General features: G+C 40.2%; 1 protein-coding gene across 1 annotated transcript in view; it reads right to left on the bottom strand.

The window, feature by feature from the left end:
• The window catches only part of LOC132381139 (copine-8-like), a 660,843-nt gene that overhangs the window by 107,292 nt on the left and 527,036 nt on the right, over nucleotides 1-26,515 (bottom strand). The gene's annotated exons all lie outside the window — the stretch shown is intronic.

The raw sequence follows: 26,515 nt of genomic DNA on the forward strand, positions 1-26,515 counted from the left end.
CAACATTTTATTTCAAATATATTTCTTACTTGAACATGCTTTTGTGTTAGATTTCATTTTGTAAACAATGTCCCTCTGACTCTGTGCAATGGTTCAGGTATAAAGTAAAGATATTTCTTAAGAACAAGCAAATTATTTTGATTCAAAACCACCTTCAAATACAGATTAATTATTTCACTGCTGAAATAATTTACATCTAATAGTTTACATTTAATAGTTTACATCTAATTAATGCAGTGTCAAACTTGTAAAACAATATCCTGGATTTCAGAATTGCACTGACAATATAGCTTAAAGTTTGTAATAGTTGCCCTGCACTACAGATCTGTGGAGTTAAATGTAAAAGTTAAAGGTTTCTATCGTGTTTTTCTGTCCTGGGTAGGGAGCATTGTTTTGTAGCAGCCTCCAGTGTAATCAATTGTCTCAGGAAAACTCCTGGCATTTTCAAGACATTCTCACTGTAAATAAAAACCATGAAAATGTTGCTTTGTCACATAAGGCGAGCGAGAGTTCAGTGCCGACTGCCTTCCTGTGGATCACTGCTGACGATTCTATGAGTGGCCAATCGATGTGTGGCTCACTGTGGCAAGTGGGTAGGCCGCTCTGTGCTTGTGTGGTGTTCCTCCCTTCATTGACGAAGGAAGATGTTACCACGGTTCTGTGTTATGGATTGGACTATTTTGTATGGACTTTCTCAGACTTATTGTTTTTATATTCTGTGTTTTTCACATGTTTCTTTCCATTTTTGTTGAGTGAGGGGAGGGGTTTGGGGTCGATGTTCTTGTTTCATTTTGTGCAGGGGGGGAGGTTTGGAGGTTGATGATCGGGATGCCATTCTTTTTTTGTGTGGAGGGTGGGTTTGATGTTTCTCTCTGAATGACTTCCATGTTCTTATTTTTTTTCATGGCTATCTGGAGAAGATGAATCTCAGAGATGTATGTAGGTACATACTTTGTTAACAATTACACCTTAGATCCCTTTGAACCTTTAAGGTGCAACCATTGCCCATTGTGTCATAATTACTGTCAAATTACCTTTTAGGCCATAAGCAAAAACAATTTTTTTTCATGGACTTTCAGTTAAATATTTCAAAATCAATTATTTTGTTTTAAACAATAATGTCTTTATTGTAACAAATTTAATTCTGATATAGCTTCTACCATAAGTTAATGAGTAACTTTCTGCCGTGTTCTGTAAAATACTTAACAATTGTACTGTAAGAATTATTAAACTTTATTGGTGTCATAGTTTATTTGCAAAGACCACTGTTGCTGGAGTTCCCTTTAAACTGATGCCTGACAAGTTATTTTGAAGAAAATCTAGACCAAAGAAGGTGCTGGATTAAAACAGTGCTCAAAGATCAAAGACAGGGCCAATTGCAAATTGAACACGCTTCGAGTTCTTAATTACAGACATCGAGAGAGGTATTCAAATACCCAGGCTATAGAGAAATTGTTTGTGAGATGAACTCGACTTTCCAGTTGGCTCTGACTTTAATTTTCCATTTCTTAATGCAAAGGCAAATGACGCTTCTCTGTATGTTTGGATGTACATGTGATAAATAAATCTGAATCTGAATCCCTAAGGCCCTTCAGTCTTAGGCCACCTACAGTGACCCAAGAAATTCAACATGGGCTTGAAGAAGAGCATCTCATCCTCAAATCTGGCACAGTGCAGCCTTCTACACTCATCACAGATTTCAACAATTCAGATAATCAGTGATCTTAGTTCTGTATCTCATTTTTTATCTTCCATTTACTTATGTTATCTCAGAGTTCATTTACCTCCCTCTAATTAGACCTCCTCCATACATGTCCTGACCACTCTCTCTCAGCCTTTCCCAATAATCAAATACCTTACCTCTTTTGTTCCTTATCCCTTCTTTGCAACTGAAATATTATTACATTTCTGACCCATTGAAGCCCTGATAAAAAAATTATCAATAAGAAGCATTAACTCCAAACTTTTTTATGCCATGGACCTCTAACATTAAATGAGGGGTCTGTGGACCTCAGGCTGGGACCCCCTTCTCTGGAGTTTACTGAGAACTGGGCAAAAAGCAAGAAGCATTCAGTGAGTGGCAGTCTTGTGGGCAAAAACACTTTGTTAATGAGAGAGGTCAGAGGAGAATAGCCTAACTGTTTCAAGCTGACAAGAAGGTGACACCAACTCAAATAACCATGCGTTAATGTGGTTAATGTGCAGAAGAGCAACCCTGAATGCATTAACTTGTGGGAAGGTTGCACTCAATTACTCCAAAAATAGTTTTAATGACTGTAATGTCGAATTAACACAGAGACACTGCACCTGCTTGTAGCTCTACACCAGACTTATTCCTTCTACCTCATAACTTGGCCACAGCTAATCTACCCTGATGGTTTCATTGTGTCACCAGCGTACTGCAGGCACTTACATACTACCCTTGTTCCTGTTACAGAGTTTCACAAATTTACAACCCTCTGAGTGGAAAACTTTCTCCTCATAATCATGGCTGATTTTATATCCTGAAACCATGACCGTAATCCTTGAAACTTCTGTTTTGGTATTCAACCTATTTGTAAGCAAAAGAAAAGTCTCACTTTTTGGATACTTTATATCTGTTCATGCTCGCTTTGTGATGACAAAGTTCTTGGCTTCGGTAAGTAGCATCTGTCAAAAATTCAGTACCTGGGAGAGAATGTCACATTGGATTGCTCGAAGCATATGCAACAGCATCATCTGTCAGTTTTATTCACTTCCCACATACCTGGTCCCACTGAAGTCAATAAAACCTCATGTAATGAACTGAATACAAATAGTAGCCAGTACCTGTGTTCATGCTTGCCATTTGCAACTAAAGGTATATTTTGCTCACCTCTGTCTTCCCATATATCTTGCTAAAAAAATAACAAGCGCTGATACAAAGTCTCATAGAAAGTCGTGGAATGCATGGGATTATGGCAAGCTATGCAAGAGTCAATGCTGACGAGTTGACCCTGAACAATAACCACGATGTAGAAAAGGCATGTAATAAGACAGGTGGCGAGGAGGAGATACATCTCTACCAAAGGAGTGTAAGGCACTCTTTCCTTTCAGTAGCCTGCAGGTCACCGTTGGGCAGGGTGTAGCACCTGCTCAGCACCTCCCCCACCCCCTACCCGATCAGGGTCATGTGAAGCCATGGAAGCAGCTTGTGGATGGTCACATGAGCAGCTGGTGCAAAACACAAGTCCTGGTTATGCGACAACCGACGCCAGACTGACAATATCTGAAGAGTATTTATAATGGATGGTGTCACCTGACTTGTAAAGACATTGCCCAGAAGGCAGTGGCAAACCACTTCTGTAGAAAAAATTACCAAGCGCAATCATGCGCAATACACCATAATCACTCACATCATTTGACATGACACATAATGATGAAGATGATGATAATGTAATAAGAGCAATGCTATGATAATCATGGGGGATTTTAACTTCCAGGTAGATTGGGAAAATCTGATTGGTGTTGGATCCTAAGAGAGGGAATTTGTAGAATGCCTATAAAATGGTTTTTTAAAATCAACTTGTGGTTGAGCCCACTAGGGAAAAAGCAATGTTGGTTTTGGTGTTGTGTAATGAACCAGATTTGATTAGGGAGCCTAAGGTAAAGGAACCCTTGGGAGACAGTGATCATAATATGATAGAATTCAACCTGCAGTTTGAGAGAGAGAAGATAAAGCCAGATGTATCAGTATTACAGTGGAGTAAAGGGAGTTACAGAGGCAAGTGAGAGGAGCTGGCCAAATTTGATTGGAATGGGACACTAGTAGGGATGATGGCAGAGCAGCACTGACTGGAGTTTCTGGGGGAAATTCAGAAGGCACAGGATAGATATACAGTAACCCAAAGATGATAAAGCATTCTAGAAAGATGATGAGACAACTGTGGGTGACAAGGGAAGCCAAGGACATCATAAAAGCAAAAGAGAGGGTATATAATATGGTGAAAATTAGTGGGAAGTTGTAGTGGTGTACTACATACAGAGCTAGAAACAATGACACGCAGTCGGTAAGTCGTTTTGAGACCAGTTTATTCAAACTTCATGGCACTGGCTTTTAATTCCTAGCTCCCACCTTCTCTGGGCAGAAATGACGTCAGAGGTGCATTACCAAAGTCTCTCCCCCACATGCAGGCTATTTGTGAGCAGGTTCGCCTGCACAGAAAGTGGGTCGCCACAAAGTTAGAGGATTGGGAATCTTTTAAAAAAAAACAACAGCAGGCAACTAAAAGTACCATAAGGAGAGAAAAGATGAAGGACAGTAAGCTAGCCAAAAATATTAAAGAAGATACCAAAAGATCTTTCCGCTACATAAAGAATAAAAGAAAAGCGAGTGTGGATATTGGACTGCTGGGAAATGAGCTGCAGAGTTAGAAATGGGGGCAAAGAAATGGGAGATGAACTTAAGAAGTATTTTGTGTCAGTTTTCTCTGTGGAAACTAGTAGTATGCCAGAAATTCGAGTGTCAGGGGGCAGAATTGAGTGTAGCAGCTATTACTAAGGAGAAGGCATTTGTGAAGCTAAGGTCTGAAGGGAGATAAGTCACTGGACCAAATGGACTACACCCCAAGGGTCTAAAAGGGGTAGCTCAAGAGATTGTAGAGGCATTAGTAATGGTATTTCAAAAATCCCTAGATTCTGAAATGGCTCCAGAGGACAGGAAAATTGCAAATGTCACTATTTTCTTTCAGAAGTGAGGAAGGCAAAAGAAAGGAAATTATAGACCAGAATCACATGATGAAACAGGCCAAAATCAGCATAGTTTTCTAAAGGGGAGTTCTTGCCTGACAAATTTGTTGAAATTCTTTGAGGAAATAATAGGCAGGATAGACAAAGGAGAGTTAGTATATTGTTCACTTGGATTTTCAGAAGACCTTCAACAAGATTCATGACGCTGCTTAACAAGTTAACAACCCATGTTATTACAGGAAAGATACTAGCGTGGAAAGAAGATAGGCTGATTAGCAAGAGGCAAAGAGTTGGAATAAAGGGGGCCTATTCTGGTTGGCTGCTGGTAAAAAGTGGTGTTCTGCCGGAGTCAGTGTTGGCATAATTCCTTTTCATGTTTTATGTCAATAATTTGAATCACAGAATTGATGGGTTTTTGCTAGTGTAGGAAGCAGGGAGTTTGCAGAAGGACTTGGACGGATTGGGAGAATGGACAAAGGATTGGTAGATGGAATATACAGGGAAGAATATGGCCATGCACTTTACTAGAAGGAATAAAGGTGAAGATTATTTTCTAAATGGGAGAAAATTCAAAATTCATAGGTGCGGAGGGAATTGTGAGTCTTGTTGCAGGATTCCCTGAAGGTTAACTTGCAAGTTGACTTGGTGGTAAGAAAGGCAAATGTAGTATTAGCATTCATTTCAAGAGGACTAGAATATAAGTCTTTTAAAGGTTATGGGGAGAAGTCAGGAAAATGGGGTTGTGAGGGAAATGGATCAGCTATGATTAAATGGTGGAGCAAACTCAATTAGCCGAATGGCCTAATTCTGCTCCAATGTCTTTATGGTCTTTTGGGAGCAAGAATGTGATGCCAAGGCTTTACAAGGCATTGGTCAAAATATGTTTGGATTATTTTGAACAGTTTAGGCACCTTATCTAAGAAAAAATGTGTTGGCATGACAGAGCCTCCAGATGAGGTTCATGAGAACAATTCGGAGAATGTAAGGTTCACATATAAGGAACATTTCATGGCTCTGGACCTGTACTCACTGGAGTTTAAAAGAATGAGGGGGAAATCTCATTAAATATTGCAAGGCCTAGACAGAGTGGATGTGGTGAGGATGTTTTCTATAAGTATACGTAGACTCAGAATAGGGGGAATTTCATTTAGAACAGAGATGAGAAGAAATTGCTTTAGTCAGAGGGTGGTCAATCTGTGGAATTTACGCAAATTTAAAGTGTTCCTAATTGGATACTAAACTAGCAATAATACTCCAAGACCCCATCCAACTCTTGCTCTTTTCTCAGTGCATTCTGGAGAACTAAGCAGCTGTGGATGGTCCTCACAATGGATTAGGAAGTTTCTCTCATATCCTATTACACAATATAATAATGCCACCCTACTCCTTAAAAAGGAAGGGGGCAAAATATAGGAAATCATAGGCCAGTTATCCTAACTTCAGTGGTTGGGAAGATGTTGGAAGCACACAATAAATTAGGCCAAAGTCAGCATTGTTACCTCAAGAGGAAATCTTGCCTATGAGGAAATAACAAGCAGGATAGAGAGTCAGTAGATGTTGTTTACTTGCATTTTCAGAAGGCCTTTGTTGACGTGCCACACAAGGCTGCTAAGCAAGGTAAGAACCCATGGTATTAAAGGAAAGATGTTAGCATGAACAAAAGATTATTGATTCATGACCAGCAGAAAGCAAAAAGTGTGGGACCTTTCCTGCTTGGCTGCTTATAACTAGTGGTGTTCTGCAGGGTTGATGTTGGCTCCACTACTTTTCACATTATATGCTAATGATCTGAATGACTGATGAGATGGGCCTGTTTCTGTGCTGGAGTACTCCATGACTCTATGCTTCTAAGTACTGAAACTTTATAAGGCATTGGTCCGACCATATTTGGAGTTCTGTGAACATTTCTGGGTCCCATATCCAAGAAAATATGTGCTAGCTAGCATTGGAAAGGGTTCAGAAGAGTTTTACAGGAATGATCACAGGAATAAAAGGTTTAACATATGTAGAGTGCTTGATGGCTCTGTGCCTGTATTTGCTAGAACTTAAAAGAATGAGGTGTCATCTCATTGAAACCTACCGAAATGAGAGGCCTAGATGGAGTGGATGTGCAGAAGGTGTTGCAAATAAAGGGAGAGTCTAGGACTAAAGAGTGTCCTTTTACAATAGAGATGTGGAGAAATTTCTTTAGCCAAACAGTGGTATATCTGTGGAATTTATTGCAACAGATGGCTATGGAGGCTAGACTTTTGGGTATACTTAAAGGGATGTGGATAGGTTCTCGATTAATAAGGGTGTCAAAGCTTACAGGGAGAAAGCCAGAGAATGGGGTTGAGAGGGATAATAAGTCAGCCAAGATGAAATGGTGGAACAGTCTCGATGGGTTGAGTGGCCTAATTATATCCCTACGTTTTATGGTCTTACAGCTTCAGCACAATAAAAAGGCAAAAGTAGGAAAAATATCAAGTTTTCTTCCTTCCATATATTGTCCCCCCTCTATGAGTAACTGAGATGGTGGTGAAAGGAAACAAGGGCAAAAGGAGAGATGTTAGGGAAGGGAAAGGAGCGGCAATCAGCTGAGGGAAGGAAGCAATAGCTAAAAGAGCAAGATTATATTCAGGTAAAAGAGGATATTTGGAAAACAAGATTTTTGATCAGCGTTGCACCAGGGGTGCAGGGGGAAATTGCAGTTAAAGCAAAACATGGCAGGGTTGGGTGGATAAAGGAGGAGGAGGAGAACTTTAATGATCCCAGTAGATCATTCTACAAGCTGCCAGTGGGTAGCCTGTTGAGCTGAGAAGAAGAACTTTATTTTGCCCAACTGCTGTGAAGGAATTTATGAACCTAGCCTCTCCATATCACTTTACATGTGATGTTTCCAAAGTCTGGAAAACCCAGTGAGTGGGGGCTGAGAGTGAAAGTACTAAAAATGAAGGGACACGACTTTCTTAGAATGCTACAATGAGCAGCTCGCCTCGTGAGAGGGATTGTTCCCCAAGTCACGGTCCACCTTCAGTAAAGTCAAAGCCCAATCGCTTTGAGGCAGGCTAAACATCTGCTGCAGATTTTTGTCCAAAACCACTATTTTGCAGAAACCCCCCTGCAAGAAGGGGTAGAGTAAAGATAACCCCAGCCCTCCATTTCTATCAAAGCACAAGAATTAATAATTTTGAAAATCACTGATTTCTTTCGGAAGCACAGCAAAAGCTATGCCTAACATTATCATGGAATGTTAAACTGACCATGCACGGAGACATTTGTCTTTCGGAACCATGTGATAGTACTCTACTATGTTTGACATGAAAAATGAGGCCAATTGAAATCCCTGACACATTTTATGTGAATAAACACTGTTCTGCCAATGTGACATAATAGAACTGCCTAAGCTGGCTGTGGGTTGTGAGTAGAGGTCAAAGTTGCTCACTGGGGAAGGTAAAGATTTGCTTTAATTGTCACATGTACATCAAAACCTACAGTAAGATGTGACGTTTGTGTCAACGACCAACGCATTCCGATTATGTGCTCGTGGCAGACCACAAGTGTTACCACACCTCCAGCGCCAACATGGCATGCCCACAACTCACTGACCCTAACCAGGGGAAGAACGTACATGCTCTTTTCACACTTTGGTGGGAACTGAACCCAGACTTTACAGTTGGCACTGTAAAGCATAGCACCAACTGCTGCGCTACACAGTGCTGTGCCGTGTAGGAGTGGTCCGTGGATGGGAAGGTAATGTTAAATCTTTAACTCTGGAGGATTCATGTCTTCAAGGATTGCTGAACTGAGGAGTGGAATGGTGAAGGGGAAATCTTTTGATTGAAGGAGGATTAGAGCCATGCTGAAGGAGGGAACTCCAGGGTGAGGATGGGGAACTGGGTTGCAATCAGCTGCTGGAGGGAATTCAAGTTCCTGTGCAGATGCTAGATGATGAAAGGCACTCTCCAGTGTTGACAGAGACCCACAGTACATCAGAAGGAGAGGGAGGAGGCAGAAGAGAGAAGGGAGAAGGTGGGAGGGAGAAGGGGGTGGGGGAAGGGGGAGGGAGGAAGGGGAGGGAGAGAGGGGAGGGAGAAGGTTGAGGGAGAAGAGGGAGGGAGAAGTGAGGAGGGATACTAGTATGGATGAGTCAAATGGCCTCCTTCTGTAATATAACCCTATTTATTTATTTACGGAGTAGGTCCTTCTGGCTCTTTGAGTCACACTGCCCAGCAATAACCCGATTTAGCCTAATCACAGGACAATTTACAATGACCAACTAACCTACCAACCAGCATGCCCTTGGACCGTGGGAGGAAAGTGCCACACCCGGAGGAAACCCACGCAGTCAGAGGGCGAATGTAAAACTTCTTACAGGAGCATCAGGAATTGAACCCAGGTCACCTGTTCTGCAAAGCGTTTTGCTAACCACTACACTACAGTGCTGCCCTTGGTCATTCTTTGAAGAGAGAAGCAGATAATTCTAAGTTGTAAAAGTTCTAAGTTCTAAAATGAGCAAAGATGACACAGTAGCAGTAAATTATTCCTTCAGAGTAGTTTGACATCGATTCAATCTTGATTTCTTTTTTAGTGTAACCATGCTGATCATAGATAATGCATGAATGTAATCTTAGATATAGACACCTACGTTCCCTGTGCAATACTAGACTCACACAACAGGAAACAAATAAATTCTTGATCTGCTTTTCCACTCATGTAATATCCCCACTGCTTCAAGTCATAAAAACACTGGCAGCCAAGTTGAATCTTAGAAAAGCAATCTGAATAAATTTGTTGAAATGAACCTCATCAGTAACTTTTGCAGTAATGGCTCTCATAATCTTTAAGTGGAATAGAAAATGTCAATATGCATAAATAATACATCTAATTTCTCACCATTATCATACTAAAAAGTTATTAATAGGATAAAATGTTCTAACTTTCACACTATATCATGAGATGTGGGATTCTGAAAACACCGTAGTCTATTGGGCAATGGAGTTGAATAATATTAATCCCAGTGGTGCTCCATTCTACTCATTAAAGAACTGATCACTTGTAATTAGCTCTTCCATGCTGTATTCCCAGAGCTCATTGAAATGGTTTAATTTGTTGTCATTTCTATTTGATCTGAATTACTGAATCATTCTTTACCATTTCTGATCTGTGCTGTACTTTCCAGTCCATGTAAAGCCTGGCAAATTTCACGAAGTTCTCGTGAGCAATATACCATACAAAGTGAAGTCCCTGGTACTCAGACAAAGGAAATGAGATTACGAGATTCATAATATTTAGAGTTAGTGTTTTAGGATCAGGTGCAGCTGTCTATATTAAATGGACAACAAACTCTCACTATTTGTGGTGGAAAAGTGCTTTTAGCTCCAATCTAACAAGCCAAGCTGAACAATGGCTTGCTATAAACACTGAAGCACAGCCAGCCACTGAGCCTGAGAGCCTAAATAAGGCTATGTCATTAGCAAATATGCATAGCTTACTCCAGGAGAGATTAGATTTTCTGAACAGGACCACTCAACGTAATTCCGAATCATGACTCATTCTTCAGTTTCAAACAGAAGTGTAACAGTAGATATGAAAGATGAAAGGGTTCATTCAGAAGCAGCAAATGGGAAGGTGGTTTGATTAGGAACAAGCTCTATCCAGTCCATCTGCAGCCTTTTGAAACATCAGTGTAGATGCATTATTAATATTTACGAAATGAGAATGCCATCAGCGGGTAGGACTTGCAGGTTATCCAATCAGCGAAACATGATGGAGAAGCAGCTCTAGGAGATAAATAGAAATCTATCATTGCATCCCACAAGCTTGTACCTTTGATACTCCGGTACTTCTCAATCACTCCTGCAAAGCAACCCAAGACATTCCCCTGAGCCCATCACTCCTATCCCACTGGTTTATCAAAGTGCTGGGGCATAACTTTTACACAGTTAATCATGTCAGGGCAAACAGTCCAACAAATGTTTCTGTTTGCAACTGGCTGGTGGAAATCTTAATGAGGCTAGGCCAAGTAACTCTAGCAGTATCTGCTGGCGAGGTGGTCTTCCTCATTGGACGTTACAAAGGTTGCTTTAAATTTTTCTTCATCGGGACTCAATATCATTTCCAGTTATTGCTACTGGTGTAACAAATGCTTTTTCCAGTTTCACACAAAACCAGTGCTGGGTGAATCAGAGAACTAGAGAGTAGCATGACAAGTACCTGGCATTTCTAGTGGCATGTCAGATAGAAAAATGGTCTCCATAAAAACAAAACACTAGCTCACGCAATACGTTAGAGGAGTAAATTAATTTAATTTATTAACAAGATTTGTTTAAAGGAAGAAGTAAATTAATATAATCTGTCAACAATTTGAGCACAACATTTGCAATGGATACATTGGATTGAAATATTGACCTCTAGTCGACAGATCCACAGAGCTGGGTTTAGAGTCATAGAAAAGTACAGCACAGAAACAGGCCTTTCAGCCCATCTGGATCATGTTGATCCATTTAAACTGCCTACTCCCATTGACCTGCACCAGGACCATAGCCCTCAATACCCCTACCATCCATCTACTTTCATTTAATCTATGCAAGCCAGCTTGCATTTAACCTATTTATACCCCTCATAATTTTATATACCTATATTAAATCTTCTCTCAATCTTTTACGTTCCAAGGGATAAAGTCCTAACCTATCCAATCTTTCCTTGCACACGATACTCCTAAATAGGCCTCACCAACATCTTATACAACTTCAACATAACATTCCATCTCCTGCTATCAATACTTTAATTTGTGAAGATAAGTGTTTCAAAAGCTTTCTTTAAGACCCTATCAACCCGTGATGCCACTCTCACTGAATTAATTAAAAATAATTAAATGTAGATTTTTGCTTCTGCTTATTTATTTTACTGGATACATTGCTTTTGTTAATTAACACCACTTCAATGCATTTTATAAGACCACAAGACCATAAGATATAGGAGCAGACGGAGGCCATTAGCCCATTGAGTGTGCTCCGCTTTTCAATCATGGGCTGATCCAATTCTTCCAGCCATCCCTACTCCTGTGCTTTCACCCCATACCCTTTGATGCCCTGGCTAATCAAAAACATATTTATCCCTGCCTTAAATACACCCAATGACTTGGCCTCCATAACTGCTCATGGTGACAAGTTCCACAGATTTACCACTCTCTGACTAAAGTAATTTCTCCTCATCTCTGTTCGAAGTGGACGTCCTTCAATCTTGTCCTAGACTCCTCTACCATGGGAAATAACTTTGTCGTATCTAATCAATTCAGGCTTTTTAACATTCAGAATGTTTCTATGAGATTCTTCCTCATTCTCCTGAACTCCAGCGAATACAGTCCAAGAGCTGCCAGATGTTCCTCAAACGGTAACCTTTTCATTCCTGGAATCATTCTTGTGAATCTTCCCTGAACCCTCTCCAATGTCAGTATATCATTTCTAAAATACGGAGCCCAAAACTGCACACAATACCCCAAGTGTGATCTCACGAGTGCCTTATAAAGCCTCAACATCACATCTCTGCTCTTATGTTCTATACCTCGAGAAATGAATGCCAACATTGCATTTGCCTTCTTCACCACCGACTCAATTTGGAGGTTAACCTTTACGGTATCCTGCACAAGGACTCCCAAGACCCTATGCGTTTTTGCATTTTGAATTCTCTCCCCATCTAAATAATAGTCTGCCCATTTATTTCTTCCACCAAAGTGTATGACCATACACTTTCCAACATTGTATTTCATTTGCCACTTCTTTGCCCATTCCCCTAAACTAATTAAGTCCCTCTGCAGGCTCTCTGTTCCCTCAACACTACTTGCTCCTCCTTTGTATCATCTGCAAATTTAGCCATTATTCCATTAATTCCTTAATCCAAATTATTGACATACATCATAAAAAGCAACAGTCCCAACACCGACCCCTATGGAACCCCACTGGTAACTGCCAGCCAGCCAGAATAGGATCCCTTTATTCCCACTCTCTGTTTTCTGCCGAATAGCCAATGCTCCACCCAGGTTAGTAACTTCCCTGTAGTTCCATGGGCTCTTATTTTGCTAAGCAGCCTCATGTGTGGCACCTTGTCGAAAGCCTTCTGAAAATTCAAGAACACCACGTCTACTGCATCTGCTTTGTCTACTCTGCTAGTAATTTCCTCAAAAAATTGCAGTAGGTTAGTCAGGCATGATGTTCCTTTCAGGAAACCATGCTGGCTTTGACCTATCTTGTCATGTGCCTCCAGGTACACCGTAATCTCATCCTTAATAATCGATTCCAACAACTTCCCAACCACTGATGTCAGGCTAACAGGTCTATAGCTTCCTTTCTGCTGCCTCTCACCCTTCTTAAATAGTGGAGCAACATTTGCAATTTTCCAGTCATCCAGTACAATGCCAGAATCTACTGATTCTTGAAAGATAATTCTTAGTGCCTCTGCAATCTCTCCAGGTACTTCCTTCAGAACCCGAGGGTGCATTCCATCAGGTCCAGGAGATTTATCCACCCTCAGACCATTAAGCTTCCTGAGCACCTTCTCAGTCATAATTTTCACTGCACGTACTTCACATCCCTGACAGTCTTGAATGTCTGGTATACTGCAGGTATCTTCCACTGTGAAGACTGATGCAAAAGATGCATTCAGTTCCTCATCCAGCTCTGTGTCTCTCATTACAATATCTCCATTATCATTTTCTATTGAATCAGAATCAGGTTTATTATCATCGGCATGTGACGTGAAATTTGTTAACTTTGCAGCAGCAGTTTAATGCAATACATAATTTGGGGGGGGGGGGGAGAGAGAGGGAGATAATAAATAAAATAAAACATAATAAATAAACAAGTAAATCAATTATGTACATTGAATAGATTTTTTAAAAATGTGCAAAAACAGAAATAATGTATATTAAAAAAAGTGAGGTAGCCTCAATGTCCATTTAGGAATTGGTTGGCAGAGGGGAAGAAGTTGTTCCTGAATCACCGAGTGTGTGCCTTCAGGCTTCTGTACCTCCTACCTGATGGTAACAGTGAGAAAAGGGCACGCCCTGGGTGCTGGAGGTCCTTAATAATGAACCTGCCTTTTTGAGACACCGTTCCCTAAAGATGCCCTGGGTACTTTGTAGGCTAGTGCCCAAGATGGAGCCGACTAGATTTACAACCTTCTGCAGCTTCTTTTGGTCCTCTGCAGTGGCCCCTCCATACCAGACAGTGATGCAGCCTGTCAGAATGCTCTCCACAGTACAAATATAGAGGTTTCTGTGTGTATTTGTTGACATGCCAAATCTCTTCAAGCTCCTGATAAAGTATAGCCACTGTCTTGCCTTCTTTATGACTACATCAATATGTTGGGACCAGGTTAGATCCTCCGAGATCTTGACACCCAGGAACTTGAAGCTGCTCACTCTCTCCACTTCTGATCCCTCTATGAGGATTGGTATGTGTTCCTTCGTCTTACCCTTCCTGAAGTCCACAATCAGATCTTTTGTCTCACTGACATTGAGTGCAACACCACTCCACTAGTTGGAATATCTCACTTCTGTACGCCCTCTCGTCACCATCTGAGATTCTACCAACAGTGGATGTATCAGCAAATTTGTAGGTGGTATTAGTTATATATCTACCCTCAACTCTCTTTTACCCTTTATATACTTAAAGTTTTTAGTATCTTCTTTGATATTTGTTGCCAGCTTCCTTTCATAATTCACCTTTTACTTCCTAACGGCTTTCCTAGTTTCTTTCTGCAAGTTTTTAAAAGGTTCCCAATCCTTTATCTTCCCATTAGCTCTGGCTTCCTTGTATGTCCTCTCTTTTACTTTTACTTTGGCTCTGACTTCACTTGTTTATTTTATTTCTTATGCTGCGTGCATTCAAATACACTTCCAGTCCAGTATTTGTTCATTTCTGTTTTAACTGCACCATGCCTCTATTGCCCTGTAACTCATTCCACTGGCTGTGAGTATCCCTTATCTCCTATTTTAAATACATTATATTTGAACAATTGAGATTTTTCCAACCAGAAGGCTTTTGGTCTCCTTTTGATGAGTTTGAATGCTAACTCATCAGCCATGGTCCATTTTGCTTTGCAGAGCAGCTATAGCAGCAAGCCCAGTGTGATCTAGCTCAATGTGTACCGATTCCTGTAACGTTAATAGATTGTATTGGGAATTGCTGTGGCCAGTATTTTCTGCAGTATGTATTGGACAAAATCCAGCCTGCAAGCAACACAAATTCTGAGAGAATCTTATTTGACAAAAATAAATCTAATACATTAGCTGAACCTCTGGGGGCAGTTACAAGGGCTGCTTCACAATAAATTGAAAAAGATTTCCTGATAAAAGTAGCAACTCTGTTTCACTCTCTCCACAGGGGTTGCCTGACATTCTGCTTCTTCCATTTTCAATTTTTATTTCAGTTTTTCAGCTTTCATAGTGTTTTGATTTTGCAGAAGATAGTCATGCTTTGTGATACAGCTTAATTGGGGCAGCTGCTTATTTGGGCCAACTTTTAAGGAATAAAATCTAATCATGAAAATAGCTGGGATTTCCCTTGTTTATTTGTGCCACTGTGACACTTAATTGGGACAGCAGACTGTTGTTAAACAGTTTCTAACTAGTATCAGTTGTATGCACTTGTATGACCATAAGTTGCTACACTATGCTTACAGTGAACAAATTTTAAATAGTGTTAGCTGTGTGTGTTTTCAAAAAGGAGTGATTTTTGTCACTGATAGCTAGTGAGAAATAAACAGTAAGACAATTCAAACTGTTTTGTCCACTGCAGTTTCAAGCATTCAGGTTTGGAGATGTGAGAAATGGCCGGGAGTGAAAATGAAACTATTTCACTACTTTCACAATTTAGGAATTACGAAGAATTTAAAGGTATCGACAATCATCTTGAATGTTACAATGAAAATGAAGATTTGGAAGATTCAACAGTTTCTAACTAAAGTGAGTTGTGTGCATTGTGTAACTGTAAGACACCATGCTTAGAGTGAATACTTTCAAAGTAACATATGCTTGTGTTATGCTGTTCATTTGGACTGACTGACACTGAAATAACAAGCAGTAATTATTGACACTACTTCATGCAGGAAGATAAGGAAGGCAGTCCATTATCTGCACTAATTTTGTTAATTTACTGTCAATTAAAAGAACACGGCAGCGTACACTAGATGAATTCTCCATCAATAACTATTAGGAATTAATACACAGTTTTATAGCACAGTATTAATATTGATAAGTGTTATAATTTGTTCTGTTATTTAAATACACAATTGTTACTCAGTTAAATGGTATTTTGTCGATTTTAAACTAGTTCAATGAAATTTCAGCTAATTGGGGCAGCCACTTAGTTGGTCCAAAGTGGACTGGCCCTGAATGTGTCCCAATTAACTGGAATCCACTGTATTTTTTTTTGTTCCTATTAAATATTGTCTTCCCTCCTCATTGTGCACTGCAAGTAAATGGTGCATCTTTTGATTTGCTGAGGAGATATCTAAATAATTGAAGCTAATCCGAGATGTCTTAGTAATTTGTATGACATCAGAGAATACTGTCTATACACTCTGTCCTCCACACATTACAAATGCCCAACTTAGAGGACACATTGTACATATTAATAAATGTTGCAAGCATCTAACTTATGGACACATCATGCATACAAACAAGTACTTAGGAGACTGGCAGGATGGTTGGGGATGGACTTCAAGTTCAAGCTTATTGTCATCCAACCATGTGTACATACAGTATATGACCAAAGAAGCAACATTCCTCCAGACCAAGTGTGCACAACACAAAAGCTAACTTCACCACAAATAAATTAGAAAATAATAAGGTACATTTATAGCACAGGTCAAAAGCTAAGCAGTATAATGCTACTGGTGCTTCATACATGGTGAGACCTGGGACGTGGCAGGGAGTTCAGTAGTCTCACACCTAGGGGAAGAAGCTGTTTCTCATTCTAAAAGTCCTCAGCCTACGATACCTTCTGTTTAACGGTAGGGGTCCCAGAGACTGATGGACGGATAGGAGGAATCATTGACAATGCTAAGAGCCCCTTGTATGCAGCGCTTTTGATAAATATCTTGGATGGGGTGGAAGCGGGACCCCAATAATCCTCTCAGCAGTCCTTACAATCCTTTGTAGGGTGCCGGTTGGTACCTTGTTTCCACGGTTAAAATGACTAATACCAGAGGGCATGTATTTAAGGTAAGTGCAGGTAACTCCAAAGGAGACACCTGGGGCCGTTTCATTTTTACACAGAGTAGTAGGTCCCTGGGGTGGTGGTGAAGACAAATATAATAGAAGTGTTAAACTGTTAAAGAGACTTTTGGAAAAGGCAGGCAAATGTGCAAGAAATGGAAGGTCAGGGGCATTGTGCAGGTAGAAGGGATTAGCATATTGGGCACATGATTAGTAGTCAGTTCAGCAAACCACTGGGGGCTGAAGGACCTGTTCCTTTGCTGTACCGCTCTATAATCTATGGCTTGCAGCTGCTGTGGAGCTACAGGCAACTTCTGATGGTTGGTGATGGGCACTTCTGCAAACCTTCTTTTCCCACACCTCTCTCCATCAATGAGCCATAACAATTGGGCACTGGTTGAGCCAAGCAGAGGGAGGAGCTCTGAGCAGACTCCTTGTTCACTCACTGAGACAATGACTCACTGATTCACTCAATAATTTCCACTCAGGAGGATAATCTTATTGTCTTTCTTTGTTTGGCTGATAGGCATCTCCAGACCTAATATGCTAACACATTACTGTACTCTGAATGGCTTAAGAAGCCAAATACTTTAAGGACAATTAACTATTAAAAACTAACACAGTCCTATATCCCACAAGCAAAATGACTGATTGATGCACCATCAATAACTCACTCTGAGACGTAAAGACGAGATATCGGCTTTTATTGACTGGAAGAAGGAACCAGCAGTGAGTGACCACCATACTACATCCTGGAGACTGAGAGGCCGGGCCCAGGCTCTGATTGCCTTTATACAGGGGCCTGTGGGAGGAGCCGCAGGAGCAGTCAGCAGGGGGTGTGTCCAGGCAGGCACACGTAGTTCACCACACTGATAACATGCTAATGTTGTTCACATCCACAAAACACAGGTGGATGATTTATCTTACATCACTCTGACTTGTGTTTCTGGAAAACTTTGGCCAGTTAATTATCTTGGAACTTTTTTCTTAATTCTCACAACTGCTCCTTATATGAAAGCAGAAAGATGTAAAGTGAGTTAGGGAATGGGCCCCCAATGGAACATTGGGGTCTGGGCTCCATTAAGTTTAAAGGAAGCACAGGGAAGAAAATTAGGTGAGCCATATGCTGAGCGACTGTGACGTAGGAAACATTGGATAGTGGGTTATCAGATTTTATCTGCAGCTTTATTGCTGCAGAGTGCCAGGGTCCTGACATCGGGTGCTGTCTGCATAACTTTACACGTTCCTCTGTGACTGTGTATCTTTCACACCTGGATGTTTTGGTTTACTTCCACATCTCAAAGATGTGCTGGCTGCTTCTTGGTTAATTCAGTAAAATATCCCTAGCATTGGGGTAGGGTAGAATTGATGGATAAATGAGAAAGTCAGATTACAGGGATGTAACAGAGGAATGGGATTGATGAAATTGTTCTGGGTGCCAGTATTGATTTAATTGGCTGTATGTTTCCAATGTCCTAAGGAAATATGAAAAAATGTGATTCCAAGGACAAGTTCATTAGAGTCTAATTACTTAAACTGAAATTATGATTTTGTTTTTTCATTTGTCTGTCAAGCAGCTGGGAACACCAACAGACCTACAAAAGTGCAGCAGCATGCTCAAAAACATGATTTTCATATTGGAAAATAATGCAGATAAATGATTGTAGCATTGTTTTCAAAGTGGAAGTTTGCAGGTTAAAAACAGCAAAGTGACTTCTCATTTAAAGATTCTGTTCAAATGGCTGCACTCGAACAGGCATTGTGACTGATTGAGCTCTTCACCATTGTACTTATTATGATAATCATATTTGCTGATTTACTGAAATATCGGGAGCAGTAATGACAAATTCCTACTCCAAAGCTCATCATCACAGCACGTACGTCATTATAAACAAATACTTTCACATTATAGCTGAGCAGTGTATTAGTATCATGTTACTAGAAATTTTAATTCATATTATTAGATGACTGTGTATGCTCAACAAGAGATCATTTCTGGGGAATGGAACACCATGTAAATTCTTGTCAGGGATTGTCATCAAGCATTTCCAACTCAGAGACAAATGTGAAGAAGACTGCACTCTTCCCAAATAATATCACTTTATTATGTTAAATCATGGATACAAAACAAGGAGTTGGTTCTGGAAAAGACTGCATACTTCCAGCAATGCAAGACTAACTTTTGTAATCTGATCAACAATTCGATAGCCCAGGAGTCTAATCCATTAGGGTGGCATCAAACACACTCCAAAGTTTAAACATCCATATACTTCAACACCTTTACCTCAACATTTAAAAAAAATCAGCTAATGTCCAGCGATTTAAACAACAAACCTGGATGCAAGTTCAAATCTCACCATGGGTAAAGCTGAATTTAAAGTGAATTAAAGTGAATTTAAACTGAAACCAATACTTTCATTAGTAATGTGAAACCAAGGTAGATAAAAATAAACCCTCATATGGAAGTAGAGAGTTATAGAGCACTACAGTACAAAAGCAAGCCCTTCTGTCCATCTAGTTCATGCCAAATATTGTTGACCTGCAACTGGAACATAGTTCTCTATACCTCCCAATCCATGTACTTATCCAAACTTCTCTTAAGTATTGCAATTCTTCTAGCAGCTTGTTCCACTCTCGCAACACCCCCTGAACGAAGAAGCTCCCTCTGAGGTTCTTCTTAATATTTCACCTTTCACCTTTAACCTATGACTTCTGGTTGTAGTCTCATGAACCTCACTGGGAAAAGTAGTTCACTAATATCGCTATCTTCTAGATTCATTCCTTACCCACTAGAATTGCTATCTCTCTGAAATAACATGAGGGAACTAAGAAAGAATGATCATTGGTTGACTGTGTGGGCAAAGATCTGACAAACGTGGGAAATATGAATTGTCCATTTTGGCAGCAAATAGGGTCTATTATTGAATTAGTGAGCAATTGCAGAACTGCTTTGGCAGTCTGGTCAATGATTTATCATTATTGAAGTGAAATACTCTAGATGCTGGAAATGGTTTCTGGTTTCCTGATGCCAAACTGCTCACCTTATATCTGGAAGATCAGTTCCAATACACTTCCACACCATACCAGCATGATCTAAGGGCCCATCAATCTTTCTTGCAAAGAAGCCCAACCTTCAATCACAGCTCTCATCAACTGGCTGAACTTCTTACACAAGATAACCTTGCCTTCAATTCTACTTGCTTTCTTTTTCCAAACTTGTGGTGTAGCTCTACATATTTGCATCGTCCCAAGTTATGACTGCTCCTTTATAGGACATGTAGATTGTGCTTGTTTCGGTCTCATTTTGATCCTCCAACTCAATTAATTTTTTCTTTGCATTGATGACTATTAGTGCTACTTTCTGCATTTATCGTGGAACTCAAAAAGTTTGTACATTTGCTGCATTCTTATTTTGAAATAATCCATATCTGATTCTTCCCCTCCTTTTTCTGACACATTTATTTCCATCCCAGCGAACAAGTAATGATTATTGTTCATTATAAATGTATAGGATCCCATTGGCATCTCAACTATAATTCCTCCCCCTCTGTTTCCTGTCAGGACTTTATTCTATTTTCCCAGTTTTGTTCCATCTCAACTGTCCTGATAATGAGATATTCCACACCAGTGCTTTCAAGATGCATTATTTCAACTCTTCTTTCATATTTGACAGTCATAACAAGGTTTCCTCATCAGTACTCATCAGGAGATTGGTACGCCTGATGCGGTCTTAACAATGCCTTATGCTTCTGAGAAAACACTCCCTACTTTGTACTTAATTCCTCTTGCAATAAACACCATTCTCCAGAAAATTCTGAAAGCACTCAACAGATAAAGCAGCACAAATTATGAGAGAAATGGAACTGATATTTCAGGCCAGGACTAGAAAAAGCGTGAATACAAGTGTGAAATCAGCCAACTGGAGACAAAAGAAGAAGAACAGAAACAAACTGAAACAGAAAGGGAGATGTATCAATGGAGAAGGGAACATACACATAGCCATCTTAAAATTAAATCTCTTGGAGTTCAACATGCCAAATCAGAAAGTAACGTGCTCTTCTTTGAATTTAATAGGCATCCGTTAGTCTCATGAGACCATGGATTTGTGCCTTGGAAGGTTTGGAAGACAGGCAGTTGCCCATGCTGCAATTCTCCCCTCTCCATGCCACCGATGTTGTCCAAGGGAAGGGCTCTAGGCCAATACAGCTTGGCACCAGTGTCATCGCAGAGCAATGTGTGGTTAAGTGCCTTGCTCAAGGACACAACATGCTGCCTCAACTGAGGCTCGACCTAGCAACCTTCAGATCACTAGACCAGTGCCTTAACCACTTGGCCACGTGCCAACACACTTTGAATTTATATTGGACATAATGGAGGAGGCTAAAGAGAGAATAAGAGTGACGGTGATACAGAGAACTGAAGTACAGGAGACTGAAGGTTCAGTGTTGGACTTGCAAACTGAGCCGAGATGTTCAGCAAAGTAGTCACGCATTACAGAGGAGACCATACTAAGAGTATTGAATTGGAAGCAAAAATCTGCATTGTGGTGGGGGGGGGGATTCTTTGGTTCTTTGGGTTGCCAGATCACAGCAACAGAGTATGAAATGATGGCTATTGCATCTCCTGCAGCTGCAAGGGAAGATGCAGGAAAAAAGAGAGTAGTTGTTGGGGTGAAAGATTGGAACATGAAGTAGCAAAGGGAAAAATCCCTTTTGAAAGCTGAAACGTGGGAAAAGAGGAAGATGTATCTAACGGTGAAATCCTACAGACATTATGTTGAATAGTATAAGATTTTTTTAAAGTTATAGTGGATTTTATTTTAATCAGCTATTATTGAATGGCAGATAGACTCAGTGAGCTCAATGGCTTAATTCTGCTCCTTTATCTTAAAATCTTATGGTCTTATACTTCATTGAATATTGAGGTTGTGCAGAACCTGGATGTGAGGGCAAGATAAACCAACTAGTTGAGTGGTGTTACAGCAACAAAGTTGCAGTGAACATCAGTAAGACCAAAGAACTGACTGTGGACGTCAGAAAGGGTAAGATGAGGGATCACACACCAGTCCTCATTGAGGGATCAGAAGTGGAGAGAACGAGCAATTTTTCAGGCTCCTAGGTGTCAATATCTCTGAGGACTTAACCAGGACCCAACATATCAATGCAGCTATAAAGAAGGCAAGATAAAAGCTATATTTCTTTAGGAGTTTGAGGAGATTTGGTAAGTCACCAAAAGCATTCAAAATTTTCTACAGACGTACTGTGGAGAGCATTCTAACTGGCTGCATCACCGTCCTGTATTGGGGGAGGGGGCTACTGCACAGGATCAAAATAAGCTGTAGAGATTTGTAAACTTAGCTAGCTCCATCTGAGGCAATAGCCTCCATAGCATCCAGGTCATCTTCAAGGAGCAGTGCCTCAGGAAGGAGGTGCCCATCATCAAGGGCACCCACCACTCAGGACATGCCCCCTTCTTATTGCTACCGTTAGGAAGAAGGTACAGAAGCCTGAAGGTACACACTCAATGATTCAGGAACAGCTTCTTCCCCTCTGCTATACGATTTCTGAATGGGCATTGAATACATGAACATCATCTCACCACTATTTTTCATTTCCTATTTTTTGCACTACTTACTTAATTTAACTGCAGTATTTTTATATATATATGTACACATACACACACTACTGTAATTCATGGTTTTCTTTTCCTCTCGATTATCCTGTATTGCATTGTACTGCTGCCACAAAGTTAACAAGTTTCATGACATATGTTGGTGATGTCAAACCTGATTCTGATACTTAACAAAGGATGTAAAATCATTAGTAGCAGTCTAATCTAAGTTTATCTGACCAAACCTAAAATGGGGGCTGAGGGATGTTGCCTTATGAAAAAAAAATATTAGATGAAGTTGAGTCTACTAGAGTTTGGAAGAATGCAAAGCAACTTGATTGAAATACACTCAGTAGCCACTTTATAAGGTACACCTGTACATTGCTCTTCAATTCAAATATCTAAATAACCAATCATGTGGCAGCAACTTAATGCATAAAAACATGCGGACATGGTTCAGCTACACACACCAAATGCTGGTAGAACGCAGCAGGCCAGGCAGCATCTATAGGAAGAAGCACAGTTGACGTTTAGGGCCGAGACGTCGACAGTGCTTCTTCTTTTCGATGCTGCCTGGCCTGCTGTATTCCACCAGCATTTTGTGTGTGTTGCTTGAATTTCCAGCATTTGCAGATTTCCTCGTGAAAGAGGTTCAGTTGTTGCTCAGACATCAGAAGAAGAAGTGTGATCTAATTTGCCGTACAATAATTGTTGGTGCCAGACAGAGTTGTTTGAGTATCTCAGAATCTGCTGATCTCCTGGGATTCTCACATGCAACAGACTCTACAATTCACAATGAATGGTGTGCAAAATGAAAAAAAAAATACAGGCCCCAGCAGTTCTGTGGGTGAAAATGCCATGTTACTGAGAGAGGTCAGTGGAGAACGGCCAGACTGATTCAAGCTGACAGGAAGGAAACAGTAACTCAAATAACTACATGTTACAAAATGGGTGCAGAAGGGCACCTCTGAATCCCCAACGTGTCGAGCCTTGAAGTGGGCTGGCTACAGCAGCAGAAGACAACAACCATACACTCAGTGGCCACTTTATTAAGTACAGGAGGTACCTAATAAAGTGGCCATTGAACGTACATACAATCCTGAAGGGTCTTGACAGAGTGGATGTGGTGAAGATGTTTCCATTTGTGGGAAAAGAAATTTAAAAGAAAGAGATTGCCCACCCACTGATGTGATGCGATATTTTTGTCTCAGACAGTAGTTAATCTTTGGAACTCTAGAGGACAATTGAATAGTTTTAATGAGAGATAAACAGCACTTGATAAAAGAGAGAAAGATTACCACTGATAAGCAGGAAGGTGGAGGTAAGGTTACTTCAAATCGACATAAACATTAAAAATTAAAACATGTATGAGGAGCTGAGTGGAAGAACTCTTGCTTCTATTTTATTTTGTCTTCAAATTGCCCAGCAAGCCATTCTATTCAAGGGACATTTAGGGACAGGTGATAAACATTGCTCTTGTCAGTGCAGGTTAGTGACCTGAAAATTGGCAGAGTTGTGAATATTGAGGAAGGTTGTCAAAGGATTCACTGGGATTTATACCAGTTGGAAATGTGGATATAGGAATGGCTTTTGGAGTTTAATCAGACGGATGTGGGGTGCGTCACTTTGGGAGGTCAGATGCAAGAGGAAAATAGACAGTAAATGGTAGGTATGTTAAGAACATTGATGTACTGAAGGAAATTGGTTACAAATACACAACTCCCTTAAGCAGCAACACAAACTAATAGGATGCTAAATGTGTATGATATACCTGCCTTCATTTATTGGGATATTGGGTGTACAAGAAGGGAAATAATGTTATAGACATATAAAATTTTGATTAGGCCATATTTTGCAGTGTAGTTCTGGTTGCCATATTTAAAAAAATGTGGAGGCTTTGGTGCGGGTGCAGAATGTTGCCTGGATTAGGGAGTATTAGGTATAAAGAGAGGTTGGACAAACATGGACTTTTTTTTGGAATACTGGAGGCTTTGGGGCAGGAGAAGTATATTAAATTATCGGAGGCATAGACAGGGCAAATAATCAGTTTCTTTTTTTCCACAGAGTAGAAATGAATGAATTATAGAGAGCATCACTTTAAGTTGAAAGGGAAAACATTTACAGGAGACTTATGAGGTATGTTATTTACAGAGAGAGTGGTAGATGCCTGGAACACACATGCAGGGTATGTGGTGGAAGCAGATACAATGGCAATGTTTAAGAGACATTCAGACAGGCACGTGAACAGTCAGTGAATAGAGGGATATAGATCATGTGTAATCAAATGAGGTTCATTAAAATGTTTAGTAGATACATGATGAACAGAAGGCCCTGTGTTATACTGTTCTATGTTCTACGTTGATGTCTGTGTCTTCCGTGGAATTTACGCAAGCCAGCACTGATATACAATCCAGCTGCATCTAGCTGGTTTGCAAGTTGATCTTGTGTATGTCATTCAGCAAGTGCTCCTTTACAGTACCTTCTTAAAGCATAGATAGATAGGCACTTGAGAGGTACATTACTAAATAAAAACAGGCGTTGGAGAAGTTCACCAGAATGCTGCCTGGATTAGAGAGTATTAGATATGAATGGAGATTGGACAAACTTGGAACTTTTTTTAGCTTTGGGGGCTGAGGAGCAATAGAAATATATATAAAAATTTGAAAGGCATAGACAGGGTAAATAATCATAGTCTTTTTCTGAGGATGAAAAATTCCCATTGTTTGACAGGAATGTGGAATTGAGGTTTGTTACGTACTCGTGACACGTGACAGTGGTGTACTTGTCACATGACTGGGGTTGAAGCTATACTGGACTTGAGGTAATGGTCTTGTGATGGTGGAGTGACGTCATTTTCCCGCCAGTAGAGGTCATGTGACAGGTTTTTTATTACAGGGTATAAAAGGAGGACCCCTCCCTGTGAGGAGGGGCAGTTCGTGGCTGGATTTGCCATGTTGACTTCATGCCACTGCGTGATTTAATGTGATGACGCAGTTTAGTTGAAAGATGAAGTTTTATCTAATGCCTAAAGTTTAAAAGGTCATTGCCAGCAGTTTCTTTACAATACTGCTAGTTGAGAATCAGGGGAGAGTGAAGATCGGAGTTCGGGAGATAAAAGATCGAGGAGAATCGATTTCAACGGTGAAACAGGTTCGACCTTGTTTGATCCTTATTCGGAAGGAATTCGTTGACTGTTCTCGTGTTAATCCCTGCAAAACAGCAGAAAGGATTGAGGACAGTATTGTAAAGGAAAGGTCAGTGCCTTTAAGCCGTTTCATTTTGTAAATTCTTCGTGGGAAAAAGTTCGATTTGGGAACCGAAACAACACGACATGAATGAGAATTTAAATCATCTTAAAAAGTCTCTCCCCTAAATGGACTGTGAGCATTTTGAACTTTTGTCAATACTACTTTAAAGAACTGTTTTTGCAACATCGCTTTAAGAACTGTTTAAGCTTCATTGCTTTAAGAACTGTTTAAGCTGCCACACAGCAGCTGATTTTCGGTTACGTTAGTGATTTGTTTACTTTCGGGGGGTTTGTTTTCAGTGTCTAATAAACCTGTTATTTGTTATAATAACCCCTGCCTGACCCATTATATTTATTGTTGCCTGAATCCATAACATAAATATGGGGGCTGCGTCCGGATTGGATCATTTGAGTTTATATGCTTGTTAAAATTTTGAATTGGTGTTTTGGTAAAGGGGGATACTCGATTCGTTTGTTTGATTGGCTTGTGAGTGGTATTTGGCAACAATGAATATTAATGGGTTTCTGGTTTCGCCAGGCGTGGAGTTGTTAACAAAGGCGAAGAAAACTGAGGTATCTGAGATAGCTAATAGATTGCAAATTAAAGGTATTTTGAAGACTACATCAAAGGCTGTAATACAGAGAAAAATTGTGTCACACTATGTGGATTCGGGTGATTTTGATGAATCGATTTTAGAATCGTTTCCTATAAGTAATCTGGAGATGCAGTTGCAAAATGAACAATTGAAGTT

This window comes from Hypanus sabinus, chromosome 25 (genome assembly GCF_030144855.1).
Source record: "Hypanus sabinus isolate sHypSab1 chromosome 25, sHypSab1.hap1, whole genome shotgun sequence".
Lineage (NCBI taxonomy): Eukaryota > Metazoa > Chordata > Chondrichthyes > Myliobatiformes > Dasyatidae > Hypanus > Hypanus sabinus.